We start from the raw sequence: 16,321 nt of genomic DNA, 5'->3' as shown, positions 1-16,321 counted from the left end.
AAAAGTTAACCAATCAGATGAGAGACAAGTTAACCAATCAGATGAGAGAGAACGCCTGTCCTAGGCCTATAAAAGCAGCACCAGTTCTGGGCTCGAGGTCTTTTCGCCTCTACAATCAAGCTCTCCCAATAAACGTGTGCAGAAGGATCCTGTTGCAGCGTCGTTCTTCCTGGCCAGTTGAGCACGTGCAAGAAACATACATCAAAATGTTAATGCGGTAAGAATTCACCAAAGTAGTGGGGGTTATTCTCCTCTTTATATCTAGGAGGATGGAGGGAAAGCTGAGGGACTGCAGCCAGCCTGCCTGCTGTCCTGGCGGGGTGGCCTGTGGGTTCCCAGGGACTGCCTGATGGAGTTGGGGGCTGGGAGGAGTAATATGTGGGATCCATTGGAGATGGTGGCAAGGAGGTAAGGGACACTTGGGGATTAGATTTAGAGGAACGGAGGGAGAGGTAAAGATCTACCTGCTCTCCTGGAGTGTGGTATTTAAAATATTCTAAAACAATGTGCATATGACCTTAACTCAGGGAAAAAAAAAAAACCAACCCAGATTATTTGAAAATTCTAGTGTAAAATTAAGATGATATAAATGGCTACTGGGGCGCTTCATATTCTAAAGCGTTTTCTCAATTTAATGATCCTCTGTGATTTATTGCATATGCCTCACACTTCAAGAAATCATTTTCATGTAACCAGTCTGACAGCAACGAGAACAGTTTACGGAGAAGCTTGGTGCTTCTCTTTGGCTCTCAGACTGTTGAAACAATAGTCCCCAAGAAGCTGAGATCCCCTTCTTGGGGACTATTGCCTGGAGCCAGCCAACAGGGAAGACGTGTCCCTTGTAAAGAGATTTCACACATTGCGCTCCAGCGTGCAGGAGGGACAGGAGCCATGGCAATGATGGCTCAGAATCAGACCTTGATCTTTTCTGCCTAAGCTTTCTATTTAAACCCAAACCTCAGGTCAGGATTCCGGATGGGAGTTTGGTCCAACCACACCTCCTTGTCAGCCTTCTCAATGTAGTGATGTGGAATAAGGCCCACCCCTCTGATTTCCATACGTATAAAAACCAATCAGAATAATGCTGTTGTTACCAGCATACTGTATTGTCTGAGCATTTGCTTGCAGCCCTAGTAGGCTTACAGGACACTGGGGACATAAGTCTACAAAAAGTTATGAGATTGGTTGCACACTCGGCTTCATACTTGCTTAAACTCTTGGTTCTTTTGAACTTTATGTCAGTAATAAAGTATCTGGATATTATGCCCATCTCGTTGGAGTGCTGTAAAATATTGATATATTTAATATAACTTACAAACAACTTTGCTAGAAGAAAATATGGCTTTGTGTTTGCTATAAAATCTAACGGTACAGTCAGAGGCACGTTTCCTCCCAAAATAGGGAGCTTCGAGATTAAGTGCTTGGTGAGTCCATGTTCTTGTCAGTACACACTTGCTTCAGATGTGGATCTTTCTGTCATCTTATAAGGCACTAAGGAGGCCAGGGAAGAAGCCTCAGTTGGCGAAGTATCTGTTGTACAATCAGGAGAGCCTGAGTTCCCATCCATAGCATCTACGTGAAAGCTAAGTACAATAGTACGTCTGTAATCTCACTGCTGGGAAGGGAGAGACAGAAGGATCCCTGAGTCCATTGGCCTGCTGGCCTAGCCCAATAGATGACCTCAGGACTCATGGAGAAAGCTGGCTGGAAAAAAAAAAGGTGGAAGATACTGAACATTTATCTTTATCTGCATGTATACCTAGAATTGCCTGCACATATGCACACATCCAGGGCAGCATGTACGCAAAAGCAAACAAGAAAACAAATAGTACTCAACGCCAGTTGCATTAGGAACATGTGCAGGATAAAAATTTTAAAACTCTGAGGATTTCAATACCATCTTTTCCCCCCCATCTTTTAATACTTTGTACAGAAACAACAGGGGAAAAATAGGCTACCATTGATCATTTTTGACAGAATACCTCATTGGTGCTTTTTCTGGGGCAACAAGATACCAAAGCTGATTTAAAAATCACTGCTCTAGTCCCATTGTGTGTGTGTGTGTGTGTGTGTGTGTGTGTGTGTGTGTGACACATTTTGTTTCAAGTGCCATGGTGTCACCTCTCAAAATAGTTCCTGATCCCTGCAAGATAGTAGTAAACTCAGTGGTGGTAACATCCCTTGATCCCTTATTGGTTCCTGTCCCAAACATCTGGCATGCTATGTGATGTGAACATCATCACATATTGTGGCCAATGGACACATTAACTATCTTTCTAATTATCCCATTAGGTCATTCAAGGTAATCTAATGATTTTGTTTTTAAAATAATTTTGTTTATTTTTATTATGTCCAATGGTTTCGAGTTGGGGGGCAGTGTGTGGCACTTGCATCTATTGACTTAAAAGTAAGGGACTCAAAGCTTTAATAGAAAATAGTACACAGGCAATTTTGTCAGGCTTTCATCTCCTCTGCTTGCCAAGGGAGATCTCTCTTTCTCTCTCCTATCTGTCTCTTTCTATCTCTGTCTCTGTGTCTCTGTATCTCCCTGTCTCTCTCTCTCTCTGTGTCTCTCTCCCTCTCTTTCTCTCTCTTGTTGTGATGGTTAACATTGGTTTTCAACATTTTTGGATCTAGGATCACCATGGAGACCAGCCTGCAAACACACCTGTGAGGGATTATCTAGAGTCTCAGCCTCGGGGCATACCTGTAAGGAATTCTATTGATTAGGTTACTGGAAGTGAAAAGATTGTTCTAGATGTAAGTGGAACCATTCCTGGGCTGGGATCTGGAGCTGTAGGAATGGAGAACTTAGGCTGAGCGCTGGTGTTCATCGCTCTCTGCCTCCTGACTGTGGGTGCAGAGACCAGCTGCACCAAACTTCTTCTCCCTGACTTCTCAGCCAGGATGGACTTCAGTGGTGAGTTCAAACAAACCCTCAAGTTTATTTATGGGGTATTTTATCACAGCAACAGGAAAAGTAAGATGTTTGTTTATTCCATGTCTCGGCCCCTTTCCCATGCTTGCACAGTATCATCAGCAATGAACAATAGCAATGCAATTAACAGTCATGGCAATGCTGAATTTTTTTCGGTAGGTTGTCCTGCAAAAAAGGACAGCAAATCTATAGACCTTCAGTTCACAAACTTCATTCAGCTCCTACCATGTGCCAGCTCCTGTGGTTGGAGTCTGAAGGCCCAACAGCCTGGGTTCTGTCCTCAAGGATTTCTCGGTCTTAAGAAAGTCAGGCAAAACTGACGTGGGCAATTTTACCAATAAACACTGGCTGGGACAAAAGCTGCTCACAGGACATATGGCCAATTATGGTGTTTTTGTTGTAGATGTAATTTGTTTGTTTTGCTAAATGCATGTATTTAGGGCATTAAATTAACTCTATTTTATAAAAATCAAGTGTCTGGTAATGTGGCCGGCTATAGATATAATATATGTAATTTTATTCTTTGAAGAGAATTTTATTAAAAATATTTTGGAAAGAAAGCATGGTTACTTAGATTTGACTATTTCCACTTAACCAGAAGGCACTTGGGTTTCTCCCAGGCAAGGTCTGCATTGGAAACACTGTGAGTAGATGCATGTGTCCACTTCAGGAGAGAGAGAAATATCACCTGAATGGCTGGAACCTCTGGAAAAGAAAGAACCTGGCAGCTCTCATATTTCTGCAAAACAGAAAAATGACTTTGAAAGAAAGTACGTTAGTCACCATAAACTGTTAGCACATACACACACACACACACACACACACACACACACATATACACAGTATACACAATACATATATAACACACATATAACACATTCATACACACATATACACAATATTGTAATACACATATACCACACATACACGTATACATAATACATACATATGTACACATATGACAATACACACAACACACTCATATACATATTCACACAAACACACATATAACACACCTATAGACACATAAACATACAACACATGCATGCACACAGTTTCTGTTGTTCTACCTGCTCCCTCAAACTCATACCTCCTTATTAGATCTGCCCATGGAAATGCCCCTAGGTTAGGAGATTTGCCAGGGATTGTTTCCAAAGCACATTTCCATTTCAGCCCCCCATGCAGCTGGGCACTGCAGATCAAATAGGCAGGACGTGCAGGAGCCAAGACAGAACTGAGAAACCTGTCAGGTGCTGGCAGACTTTCAGCCATTCATAACAAAGTCTGATAGGTTAAGGGACCACATGTCATGGGACCAGGGAAGCAACTTTCTACCTGTCGTTGACACTTGGAAATAATTCTCATTTTCCTGGTGCTGTGAACTGATTCATTTCTTCATCTCATTTGTGTGACGTAGAAAATGGCATTTATAAGAGGCCTGAACACACTCTTAAGAATTCAAAGAAAAGAAACATTGTTGCTTCCCACCTGAGTATTTAAACAAGATTTGAACCTGAAAAACCAAGAGTGGAATTGAGAGAGGTATGTTGGGTGAAGAATAGCAGGCAACAAAATAAGAAGAAATGAGTTGTGTCTGGCTAAAATTAAAAAAAAGAAATGAGGTGGGGGCTGGAGAAATGTCTCAGTGGTTAAGAGCACTGACTCTTCTTCCTGAGGTCCTGAGTTCAATTCCCAGCAACCACACGGTGGCTCAAACCCATCTGTAATAGGATCCGAATCTGTAACAGGATTGAAATGAGTCTTATTGAGCTGTGTAGCACAAACCTCAAACCTGTACAGCAGTGAGGCTTTCCTGACAGGTAAATGTGTATTGTGATATTGTGTATGAGCCTGTTGTGTGTATGTGTGGTATAGATGTATTGTGTTGTTAGCATGTTTCTCAAGGAACAGCAAGTATGCATTTTATTTTATTTTATTTTATTTTATTTTATTTTATTGCAAAGAACAAAGAGTAATCCCTCCTGGCTCTTATGTTGGTTTTAAACCGTAGTTGAGAGATTTTCTTCCATGCATGCTTTGGGGTCAATGTTGACTCTTCCTACAATAAAAAAATCAATTTTTCCCCAGGTCCTTCCATGGATCACTGGTTCCAGGAAAGAACAGTTCTCATGTACAAGAAAGCTTTTCAAATAATATGGAGCTTCTAGGGGTCAACTGAACTGTCTATGTCTGGGTCTTACATTTGTAGGGCTTTTATGATGTTTGTGTGTGTGTGTGTGTGTGTGTGTGTGTGTGAAAAGGGAAATAGACAGGGAGAGTCTCCCTAAGTTAACAGTGTCTCTCTGCATGAATGATCCAAGGGTTCGTCAAGGCTGTATTATGTATTTTGTAACTGTAATGAGGAACATGTTTTGTAATGAGGAAATATAGTATATTATATAATAAAGCATATCATTTGGCCTACATTTTTTTTATTTTCTTTTTGCTTCTAATTTAAAGAGGAATAAAAATAGGTTTGTGGCTCATCCTGATCCACATTGTGCATTGGCTTAACGATCCAAGTTAGATCCCTGGAAGTCACACTGCAAGGAGAGAATGGAGCCTGACCGTCCTCTGACCTCTACATGTGTGATGTGGCATGTTCATGCCCACAATCACACACACACACACACACACACACACACACACACACACACACACACACTCACCACTAATAAGAAACATGAAAAAATGTAAAAGTATTGTGGGTCCTGCCCATTCATTGCTAGGTGAGACATATATACCGTAAGTACAATTATGACCCTTCAGCTTAGCAAGAAGTAGGTGGCTATTCCTGAATGTGTGGTAACAGGCCGGCTAATCAGCCATGTGTGAAAAGGCTAGGTGCCTCTTTATCTTAATCCTTACAACAAAAGAAGGTCAAGAAGCTTTAAAAAGAAAAACATAAGCCAAGCATGTTGACTTAGCGTGGAATCCTAGCACTATTCGGGCATGACAAGAGGACAGTGAGGTTGAAGCCAGGTAAGGCTATATAACACCCTGTTTCCAAAATCAAACAACACAAAGGTAAAATAATGAAAGAATAGACTTTTGTAGAAAGGGTGAATATCACTTATGATCTTGAAATGGAAAAAAATTTCTTTACATGATATCAATCCAGATTTAGAAAATATTTTAACTACATTAAAATTAAAGGATTTTTAAAAATAAAAATAAAAACAAAAAATCAAAAGAAAATCTTGATAATACCCCACACTGCTGAGGATATAAGGGGCCAGGAGTACTTAGCATAAATAATACATATGCCCCCTTAAGAACATCAGATTCCTCCCAGGAGCAATGTGTGAAAAGGCAGGTATGAGCAATATACTTATTATAAAATATTCAAACACTATATTTATTACTCAAGTAACAGGACACAAACATATATTCTAGGTAGCATTTAGTGACGATGAGGAATTAGTGACACAAATGATAAACTCTAAACTCTAATATACAAAACAGGAGTACTATAAACAACACTGATGTATTCTCGAAATGAAAACTGATGACAATATACTGTTGATTAAAAACAAGTTAAAGTCAAAATGCTTAAATTAATAAAATATTTTGAAAAGAAAGCACAACTAGTTACTTAGATTTGACTATTTCCACTTAACCAGAAGGCGCGAAGGTTTCTCCCAGGCAAGGTCTGCATTGGAAACACTGTGAGTAGCTGCATGTGTCCGGGTGTTCACGCACGTGTGCATACAGGTGGAGACCAAAGAACAAGTTGGGGTGTTGCTTCTCAGAGACATTTATTTGGGGGAAATGTGTTTTCTCACCGGCATGAAACTTGCCAAATAGGCTAGAGTGGGTGAGCCCCGGTGAGCCCCAGGGGTCTGCCTGTCTCAGCCTCACCAGCACTGGGGTTGTGTGTGTCTAAACATGTAGCCTTATTCGCATGGGCACTAAGTGATCAAACTCAGTGGTCCCCATACTTGGAAGACAAGCCCTTTACCCACTATTTCCCCAGCCTCGATCCAATTGCTATTTTTAAAATGTTATGCATGCAAAAAATGTGGAGTCATATATCCAGCCAACATGGCAGTAGTCCTATTCTCCATTATATCGTTATGACGCTTGAAACTTTTATAAGTATTAATTATTCTTACATGGAGAGAGTCATGGAAAAAGAAAACAAAACCGAAAATTACCACTAAGAAATAGTAGTGAATCATGGTTTTATTTAAAGATTGCTTTTCTTCCTCAACTAAGTTTTGGAGTTTTTCTTACAGTTTGGTAATATTCCATTGTGTAATGCTGTACATTTTCATTAGACACTCATGAGTCGACATACATCTAGGCTGTCTTCATTTCCGTGCCATTGTGAATAGAACAGTGATGAGCACAATGAGCAAGCATCTCTGAAGTCAGATGTAGAATCCTTTCTGCACAGGACCGCCAGTAGCACAGGCGCTAAGACCAATGACGGACAAGAGACCTCATGAGACTCAAACACTCAGGTACCGCAAAGGATATACGCCCAACAGGGCTGTCGCTGGATCGTACGGGAGAACTTTTTCCAGCTTTTCTAGGAACCGTCTCACAGATTTTGACAGTGGCTGCAGCAGTTTGCAAGCCCACCAAGACTGAATAAATGTTCTTTCCCCACATCCTTGTGTTGTCTTTTAAAAAATTCTTAGTCATCCGGACTGGAGTAACATGAAATCAAAATAAGTTTTGATGTGCCATTTTCTGATGTGCCGACAGAGGTTAAACATTTTTAAACCGCATTTGTTGTTGTTTGTGTATTCTAGGGGAGAGCTGGCAGAAAGTTTATCCCATTCTGTAGGCAGCCCTTTCCCTCAGTGAGACAGACCTTTGCTGTACCCGAGCTTTTTAGTTTTGTGAGGTCTCCTTTGTCCATCGTTGGTCTTAGTGCCTGTGCTACTGGGATCCTGTGCAGAAGGTTCTCCTCTGTGCCTATAATTTGGAGCATATATTATTTTCTGTTATGTTGGACTCAAGCTTTCAGATCTTCCATTGAGATCCTTGATCCATATGGAGTTGTTTTGTATGGATAAGAGATGAAGATCAAGTTTCATTCTCTCACATGTAGCCATCAAGTTTGACCAGCATAATTCATTGCGGATGAATTATATATAGCTTATATATACATACACATATACATATATACACATACACACATATTATACATATAAGCTTAGTAGTACAACTTGAAAGTGGGGGTAGTGTTACCTTTAGCAGCGTTTTTATTCTTCAGGGTTGTCTTAGCTGTCCCGGTTCTTGTGCATTTACATATGAATTTTGAGACTATGCTTTTCAATTTCTGTAAGAATTATGTTGGAAATTTGGTGGAGATTGCATGGAGTCTGTAGATTGCTTCTGATAGGCTAGCTGTTTTCACAGTATTAATCCTATCAATTTATCAAGCACCGGAGGTCTCTCCATATTCTGGTATCTTCTTCAATTCCTTTCTTTAGTGTGTTAAAGTTTTTGATGTGCAAAGTCTTTTATTTCCTTAGTTGGATTTATCCCAAGAAGTTTGTTTTTGAGGCCGTTGTGAATGGGATCCTTTTTCCTGATTTCTTTTGTGGTGTGTTTGTTGGTGGTGTACAGGAAGGCTGCTGAGCTGTGTGTATTTTGTATCCTGCCACTGTGCTGACTGTATGGGTCACTTGCAGCTGTTTACTGGTCTCATCTGTAGAGTCCTTTATGTGTAAAACCATAGTACCTGAATGCTTTGACTTCTTCTTTTTTTTTTTAAATTGGGTATTTTCCTCGTTTACATTTTCAATGCTATCCCAAAGGTCCCCCATACCCACCCCCCCCAATCCCCTACCCACCCATTCCCCCTTTTTGGCCCTGGCGTTCCCCTGTACTGGGGCATATAAAGTTTGCAAGTCCAATGGGCCTCTCTTTGCAGTGATGGCCGACTAGGCCATCTTTTGATACATATGCAGCTAGAGACAAGAGCTCCGGGGTACTGCTTAGTTCATATTGTTGTTCCACCTATAGGGTTGCAGTTCCCTTTAGCTCCTTGGGTAATTTCTCTAGCTCCTCCATTGGGGGCCGTGTGACCCATCCAATAGCTGACTGTGATCATCCACTTCTGTGTTTGCTAGGCCCCGGCATAGTCTCACAAGAGAGAGCTATATCTGGGTCCTTTCAGCAAAATCTTGCTAGTGTATGCAATGGTGTCAGCATTTGGAAGCTGATTATGGGATGGATCCCTGCATATGGCAATCACTAGATGGTCCATCCTTTCGTCACAGCTCCAAATTTTGTCTCTGTAACTCCTTCCATGGGTGTTTTGTTCCCATTTCTAAGAAAGGGTAAAGTGTCCACACTTTGGTCTTCGTTCTTCTTGAATTTCATGCGTTTGGCAAGTTGTATCTTATATCTTGGGTATCCTAAGTTTCTGGGCTAATATCCACTTATCAGTGAGTACATATTGTGCGAGTTCCTTTGTGATTGGGTTACCTCACTCAGGATGATACCCTCCAGGTACATCCATTTGGCTAGGAATTTCATAAATTCATTTTTTTTATAGCTGAGTAGTATTCCATTGTGTAAATGTACCACATTTTCTGTATCCATTCCTCTGTTGAGGGGCATCTGGGTTCTTTCCTGCTTCTGGCTATTATAAACAAGGCTGCTATGACCATAGTGGAGCATGTGTCCTTCTTACCGGTTGGGACATCTTCTGGATATATGCCCAGGAGAGGTATTGCGGGATCCTCCGGTAGTACTATGTCCAATTTTCTGAGGAACCGCCAGACTGATTTCCAGAGTAGTTGTACAAGCTTGCAATCCCACCAACAATGGAGGAGTGTTCCCCTTTCTCCACATCCTCGCCAGCATCTGCTGTCACCTGAGTTTTTGATCTTAGCCATTCTGACTGGAGTGAAGTGGAATCTCAGGGTTGTTTTGATTTGCATTTCCCTGATGATTAAGGATGTTGAACATTTTTTCAGGTGTTTCTCTGCCATTCGGTATTCCTCAGGTGAGAATTCTTTGTTCAGTTCTGAGCCCCATTTTTAATGGGGTTATTTGATTTTCTGGAGTCCACCTTCTTGAGTTCTTTATATATATTGGATATTAGTCCCCTATCCGATTTGGGATAGGTAAAGATCCTTTCCCAATCTGTTGGTGGCTTTTTTGTCTTATTGACGGTGTCTTTTGCTTTGCAGAAGCTTTGCAATTTTGAGGTCCCATTTATCGATTCTTGATCTTACAGCACAAGCCATTGCTGTTCTATTCAGGAATTTTTACCCTGTACCCATATCTTCAAGGCTTTTCCCTACTTTCTCCTCTATAAGTTTCAGTGTCACTGGTTTTATGTGGAGTTCCTTAATCCACTTAAATTTGACCTTAGTACAAGGAGATAGAAATGGATCAATTTGCATTCTTCTACATGATAACCGCCAGTTGTGCCAGCACCATTTGTTGAAAAGGCTGTCTTTTTTCCACTGGATGGTTTTAGCTCCCTTGTCAAAGATCAAGTAACCATAGGTGTGTGGATTCATCTCTGGGTCTTCAATTCTGTTCCATTGGTCTACTTGTCTGTCACTATACCAGTACCATGCAGTTTTGATCACAATTGCTCTGTCGTACAGTTTTAGGTCCGGCATGGTGATTCCACCAGAGGTTCTTTTATCCTTGAGAAGAGTTTTTGCTATCCTAGGTTTTTTGTTATTCCAGATGAATCTGCCGATTGCCCTTTCTAATTCATTGAAGAATTGAGTTGGAATTTTGATGGGGATTGCATTGAATCTGTAGATTGTTTTTGGCAAGATAGCCATTTTTACAATGTTGATCCTGCCAATCCAGGAGCATGGGAGATCTTTCCATCTTCTGAGATCTTCTTTAATTTCTTTCTTTAGAGACTTGAAGTTCTTATCATACAGATCTTTCACTTCCTTAGTTAGAGTCACACCAAGGTATTTTATATTATTTGTGACTATTGAGAAGGGTGTTGTTTCCCTAATTTCTTTCTCAGCCTGTTTATCCTTTGTGTAGAGAAAGGCCATTGACTTGTTTGAGTTAATTTTATATCCAGCTACTTCATTGAAGCTGTTTATCAGGCTTAGGAGTTCTCTGGTGGAATTTTTAGGGTCACTTATATATACTATCATATCATCTGCAAAAAGTGATATTTTGACTTCTTCCTTTCCAATTTCCTTGATCTCCTTTTGTTGTCTAATTGCTCTGGCTAGGACTTCAAATACAATGTTGAATAGGTAGGGCGAGAGTGGACAGCCTTGTCTAGTCCCTGATTTTAGTGGGCTTGCTTCCAGCTTCTCACCATTTACTTTGATGTTGGCTATTGGTTTGCTGTAGATTGCTTTTATCATGTTTAGGTATGGGCCTTGAATTCCTGATCTTTCCAAGACTTTTATCATGAATGGGTGTTGGATTTTTGTCAAATGCTTTCTCAGCATCTAATGAGATGATCATGTGGTTTTTGTCTTTGAGTTTGTTTATATACTGGATTACATTGATGGATTTCCGTATATTGAACCATCCCTGCATCCCTGGGATGAAACCTACTTTCATCCCAGGTCAGGATGGATGATTGTTTTGATGTGTTCTTGGATTCAGTTAGCAAGAACTTTATTGAGGATTTTTGCATCAATATTCATAAGGGAAATTGGTCTGAAGTTCTCTATCTTTGTTGGGTCTTTTTGTGGTTTAGGTATCAGAGTAATTGTGGCTTCATAGAATGAGTTGGGTAGAGTACCTTCCGTTTCTATTTTGTGGAATAGTTTGTGAAGAACTGGAATTAGGTCTTCTTTGAAGATTTTTAAAAAGTATGTCCTTCCAATTCTCTGAATTTTCTGTGTCTGTTGTAATTTCTTACTTTTCATCTCTAAGTTTATTTCCCTCTTCTGATTAATTTGGTTACACTTTGTTTATCTTGTTAATCTTTTCAAAGAACCATCTCTCCCTTTCATTGATTGCTTGCATTGTTCTTTCATTTCTATTTTGTTGACTTTAGTCCTTATTTTGATGATCTCTTCCTGTCCACTGTTTGGGGGTGTGGTTTAACTTTTTTTCGAAGGTCTTTAGTGAGATTAGTATTATAAATTAGTATTATAAATTTTCCTCTTAAGACTGCCTTCATTGTGTCCCATAGATTTGAGTATGTTAGTCTTTAATTATCATTCTATTATAGGAATTTACATTTTTTCTATATGTCACCCTTAACCTAATTATCATTCAGTAGTTTGTTGTTTGGTATCAATGAATTTGTGTATTTTCTCCGGTGTTTATTGATATCTAGTTGTATTCCACTATGGTCTGAGAGAATTCAAGATGTAACTTCCACCTCCTAGATTTCTTGAAACTTGCTTTATGTTTTAGTAACAACAACTAGAACAAAATCTGTTTTCTAATCTAATCTGCTAGCCTGTGTCTTTTTATTAAAGAGTTGAGTCTATTACTATTTAGAGTTATATTGAAAGATATGTGTATATTTTTATCACTGTAATTTTTTGGTGTCTCCTTAGATTTCTTTTCATTAATAGTTGTAACATTATTTACTCTGTGTGAACGCTTAGGTGTCCTTATCCTTCTTTTCAGACTTTCAGTATCCTCTGTGGAGCTGGTGGCTATAAATTCTCTTAATTTGTTTTTATAATAGAGAGTTTTCATTTTTCCTTCAATTTCTGTGGATACTTTTGCTGGGTATAACAGTACAGCTTGACATTTATGATATTTCAGCGGTGGGTTCTGAAACCTCTTCAGGTCACTAAGGGCACGACACTGACTAGTCTCATCTGCCATATAGGGGAGGTAAAGCATGAATACACACACTATAATTAGAAAAATAGTAAACTATACCTGGGTAGGATGATATCTGGGGAAACTCTGATGGGTGTCTGTAATGGTCCTTACCTGATCTGGGTATAAGGTTGAAAAACTAATTGAACCAGGTAGTAGTTAGTTCCCTCTAAAGTTTCTCTCAGGAGAGTTGGCATTCTTGCTTAGGGGCCCAAGGTGGGATAATTGCTTTATACATGTGATAGCTGCATAATCTTAGGCATAATTGTGACTTGGTTATTGTTTTCATTTGGAAATTATGACATAAAAATATGATTGTGTTGACAAGCAGTGGACTTGTGATGGCTAATCTTGCTCACCAACATGACTACATCAGATTTAACTAAAATCCAGTATATGGGCACACCTGTAAGGGATTTTTTTTCCCCTGTTGGTTGGAATATTTGAGGTAGAAGACCTGCTCTAGATTTGGATCATTTGAGGTCAGAGCTTGGAATATATCTTTCAGGCCTTCTACTTTTAAAAGTTTCTGTCAAAAAACAAAACAAACAAACATACAAAAAAAAAAAAAACCAAGCAAAAGCACAAACAAAAACAAGTGTTATTCTGATGGGCTTACCTTTATAAGTGACTTTCTCTCTTGAAACTTTCAATATCCTTTCCTTACTCTGTTTTAGGTGTTTTGTAAGCCTCCAGTATTTGGATCCCATCTCTTTCTCTAGGTTTGAGAAACATTCTTCTATGATTTCATTGAAATATTTCTTTATGCCTTTGCTAAGGTGCTCTTTATGCTCATAATTCAAAGATTACATATTTTCAGGATGTCCCAAAGCTCTCACACTATACATTGTTTCACATTTCTCACTGACTTTTACCTTGCTGTCTAGCCCTGACCATGCCTTTCCCCACGTGGTTCATTCTGTTGGTGAGGCTTTTCACTGAGGTTCTTAATTTGGTCATTTAGTTTAACTTTTCAGTGTGAAGTCAAACCTCCAACTTTCTCTTTGAGCTCGTTCTTTCAAACTGATATTCTATAGCCTTTGATAAATGTTTTCCTCATCACTGTTCCCCCCGCCCCCCGCAACTCCATTCTACTCTGTTCTGCACATTTTAAGATTTCCAATTGTGGTAATTAATGTTGTCAACTTCTGTGTCTTGGTATATTGGAAGCATAAAGCTTATTTATGAGCTCACAGAGATTGCCTTGAGTTCCAGGTGAGAACTAGACTTTTGGCTTTTTAACTCTGAACTAATAGACTACTGGGATAGTTGAAATCAAACTGAATGTATTTGTCACTGTGAAATAAGACCAGGGATGGAAGGTTATGACTTAAATGTGCTGTGATCAAGTGTGAATTTAAAGGGTAGGTGGAGTGGCAATGGTTGATATTGATTTTTGACTTGGCAGAATGTAGAATTGCTTAGGCAGTGAGACTTTGAGCATGCCTGTGAAGAATTATCTAGATCAGGTGAATTGATGTTGGAAGGCCACCTTCACTGTGGACTTAATGGGCTGGGGTCCTGGACTGAATAGAGAGGAGAGAGTGAGCTGGGCACTAGAATTCCTTACTCTGGTTCATGACTACATATACAATGAGAATATATCTCGAGCTTCTGCCACCATACTCCCTCCCTCCCCCCACCCACCCCTCACCCCCCCCCGCCCCCCCTCGGGACTGTATCCTGTAACCATGCGACTAAACATACCCTTCTTTCATTAAAGTTGCTCTTGTTGGGCATTTTCTTGCGGTAAGAAGAGTAACTAATACACATAGGTAAGTAAGATCATAAAGTAATTGTCTTTCTGTGTCTTCCTTATTTCACTTGGAGTTCTTCAGGCTTATTCTCGTTGTTTTGAACAAAGGGTTTTTCTTTCTTTTAAAAGGCTGAATAGTATTTAGCTGTGTTATACCACACTTTCTTCTCCCACCCACGCATTTACGCCATTAGGTTGATTCCATCACTTGGACGCTGCTGATCATGTTGCAATGAACATGGAGGTGGAGATACCATTCAGTCATATCTTTTGGTTATCTATGTTTAAGTGAGATTAATAGTCATTTCATCAGTTTTATTTTTCTTTTTATGAGGAACCTCCACACTCTTTTCCATAATGGTTATACTTAATTACATTCCCCAATTGTATGCAAACATTTCATGTTTTATGTTTGCCACCATCTTCCCCCTGAAAACAGCCATTCTAATGTGTTTATGAAGTGGAAGACAGTGTTTTTAAAAACGTCATTTTATTCTTTAATGGAAAATGTCATTAAAATAGGAAACATCACAAATTTGCATGCCATCTTCACACAGAGGCCACGCTAATCTCTTTCTTTCTTTCTTTTTTTTTTTTTTTTCGAGACAGGGTTTCTCTCTATAGTCCTGGCTGTCCTGGAACTCACTTTGTAGACCAGACTGGCCTTGAACTCAGAAATCCGCCTGCCTCTGCCTCGTGAGTGCTGGGATTAAAGGCATGCGCCACCACGCCCGGCTCCACACTAATCTCTGTATCATTCCAATTTTAGTGTATGTCCTGCTGAAGCAAGCACAAACCATTATGGTTTTAGCTTGTACTGATTATACTTGGCAATGTTAAACACTTTGACTCTTATCTATTGGTCAGTTACATAACTTTGAGATTTGGATTATTTGCCCAGTTTTAATTGGATCATTTGAATTCCTACTATGAATTTACTTCCTTACACATTATAAATATTAGCCCATTATCAGTTGCAAGGCTTACAAATATTTTATATCTTGATCTATTCTGATAAAAATACCTTATGGTGGGTAATTTATAAATAACAAATTTATTGTTCATAATTTTGGAGGCATCAAAGATTCTGTAGTAAAGGGTCACTTTCTGCTTCAAAGAGGGCACCTTGTTGCTGTGTATTCTTATGATGTAAAAGCAAGCAAGTTCCCTGAAGCCTGTTCATGCTAGCCCTCTCCTGATCACGGCAGCGTAATTGTAAAGCACTCATGAGAATTCTCTCTCGAAGGCCCTAATTTGTAATACCATCATCTTGGTGGTTAGATTTCCATGACATTTTCATTCTGTAGTCTGTCTCCTTACTCAGCTGGTTCCTTTGCTGATAAGTACTGTATTTTCATGGAATCCCACTGGCCTGGTTTTACTTTTGTTCTCTGTGATTTCAGGGTTATATTGGGGGGAGGGGGGTTGCCAAGAGCTCTCACCTGATCTTTGCTTTACTAGTGTCCAGGTGTCTCATTTAAGTCCCTCAGATGTTTGAGTCACTCTGTATACAGTCCTGCTTCTTACACTCTGGGTGTTGATCCCTTATGGGTTCATGTAACCGAATATGGGGGTCACAACTGTGAAAGTGTTCAGAGTATGCAACCACCAAATCTAAATCAAGCAAGTAACAAATCCTGTGTCCATGGCAAAGCTTGGCTAGGTTTCATCAAACAAATCCACTAGACTTGGAGCTGAATCAGACCTGAAGCACAGCTTTGCTCTGTAGGGATCATCACAGCACACAGAGCTGACCCGGGCTGCCTCAAGCATCGAAGTTCAGGTCAGAGGTCACTGTGATTCTTACTGTAACAGTTTTCTGCTCTTTAGAAACAACAGTTTATTTGCAGAAAACAATGAGTTTAATATTTTTCCTC

This window comes from Mus musculus, chromosome 19 (assembly GCF_000001635.26).
Source record: "Mus musculus strain C57BL/6J chromosome 19, GRCm38.p6 C57BL/6J".
Classification (NCBI taxonomy): domain Eukaryota; kingdom Metazoa; phylum Chordata; class Mammalia; order Rodentia; family Muridae; genus Mus; species Mus musculus.
Note: the sequence above shows the minus strand (reverse complement) of the source record.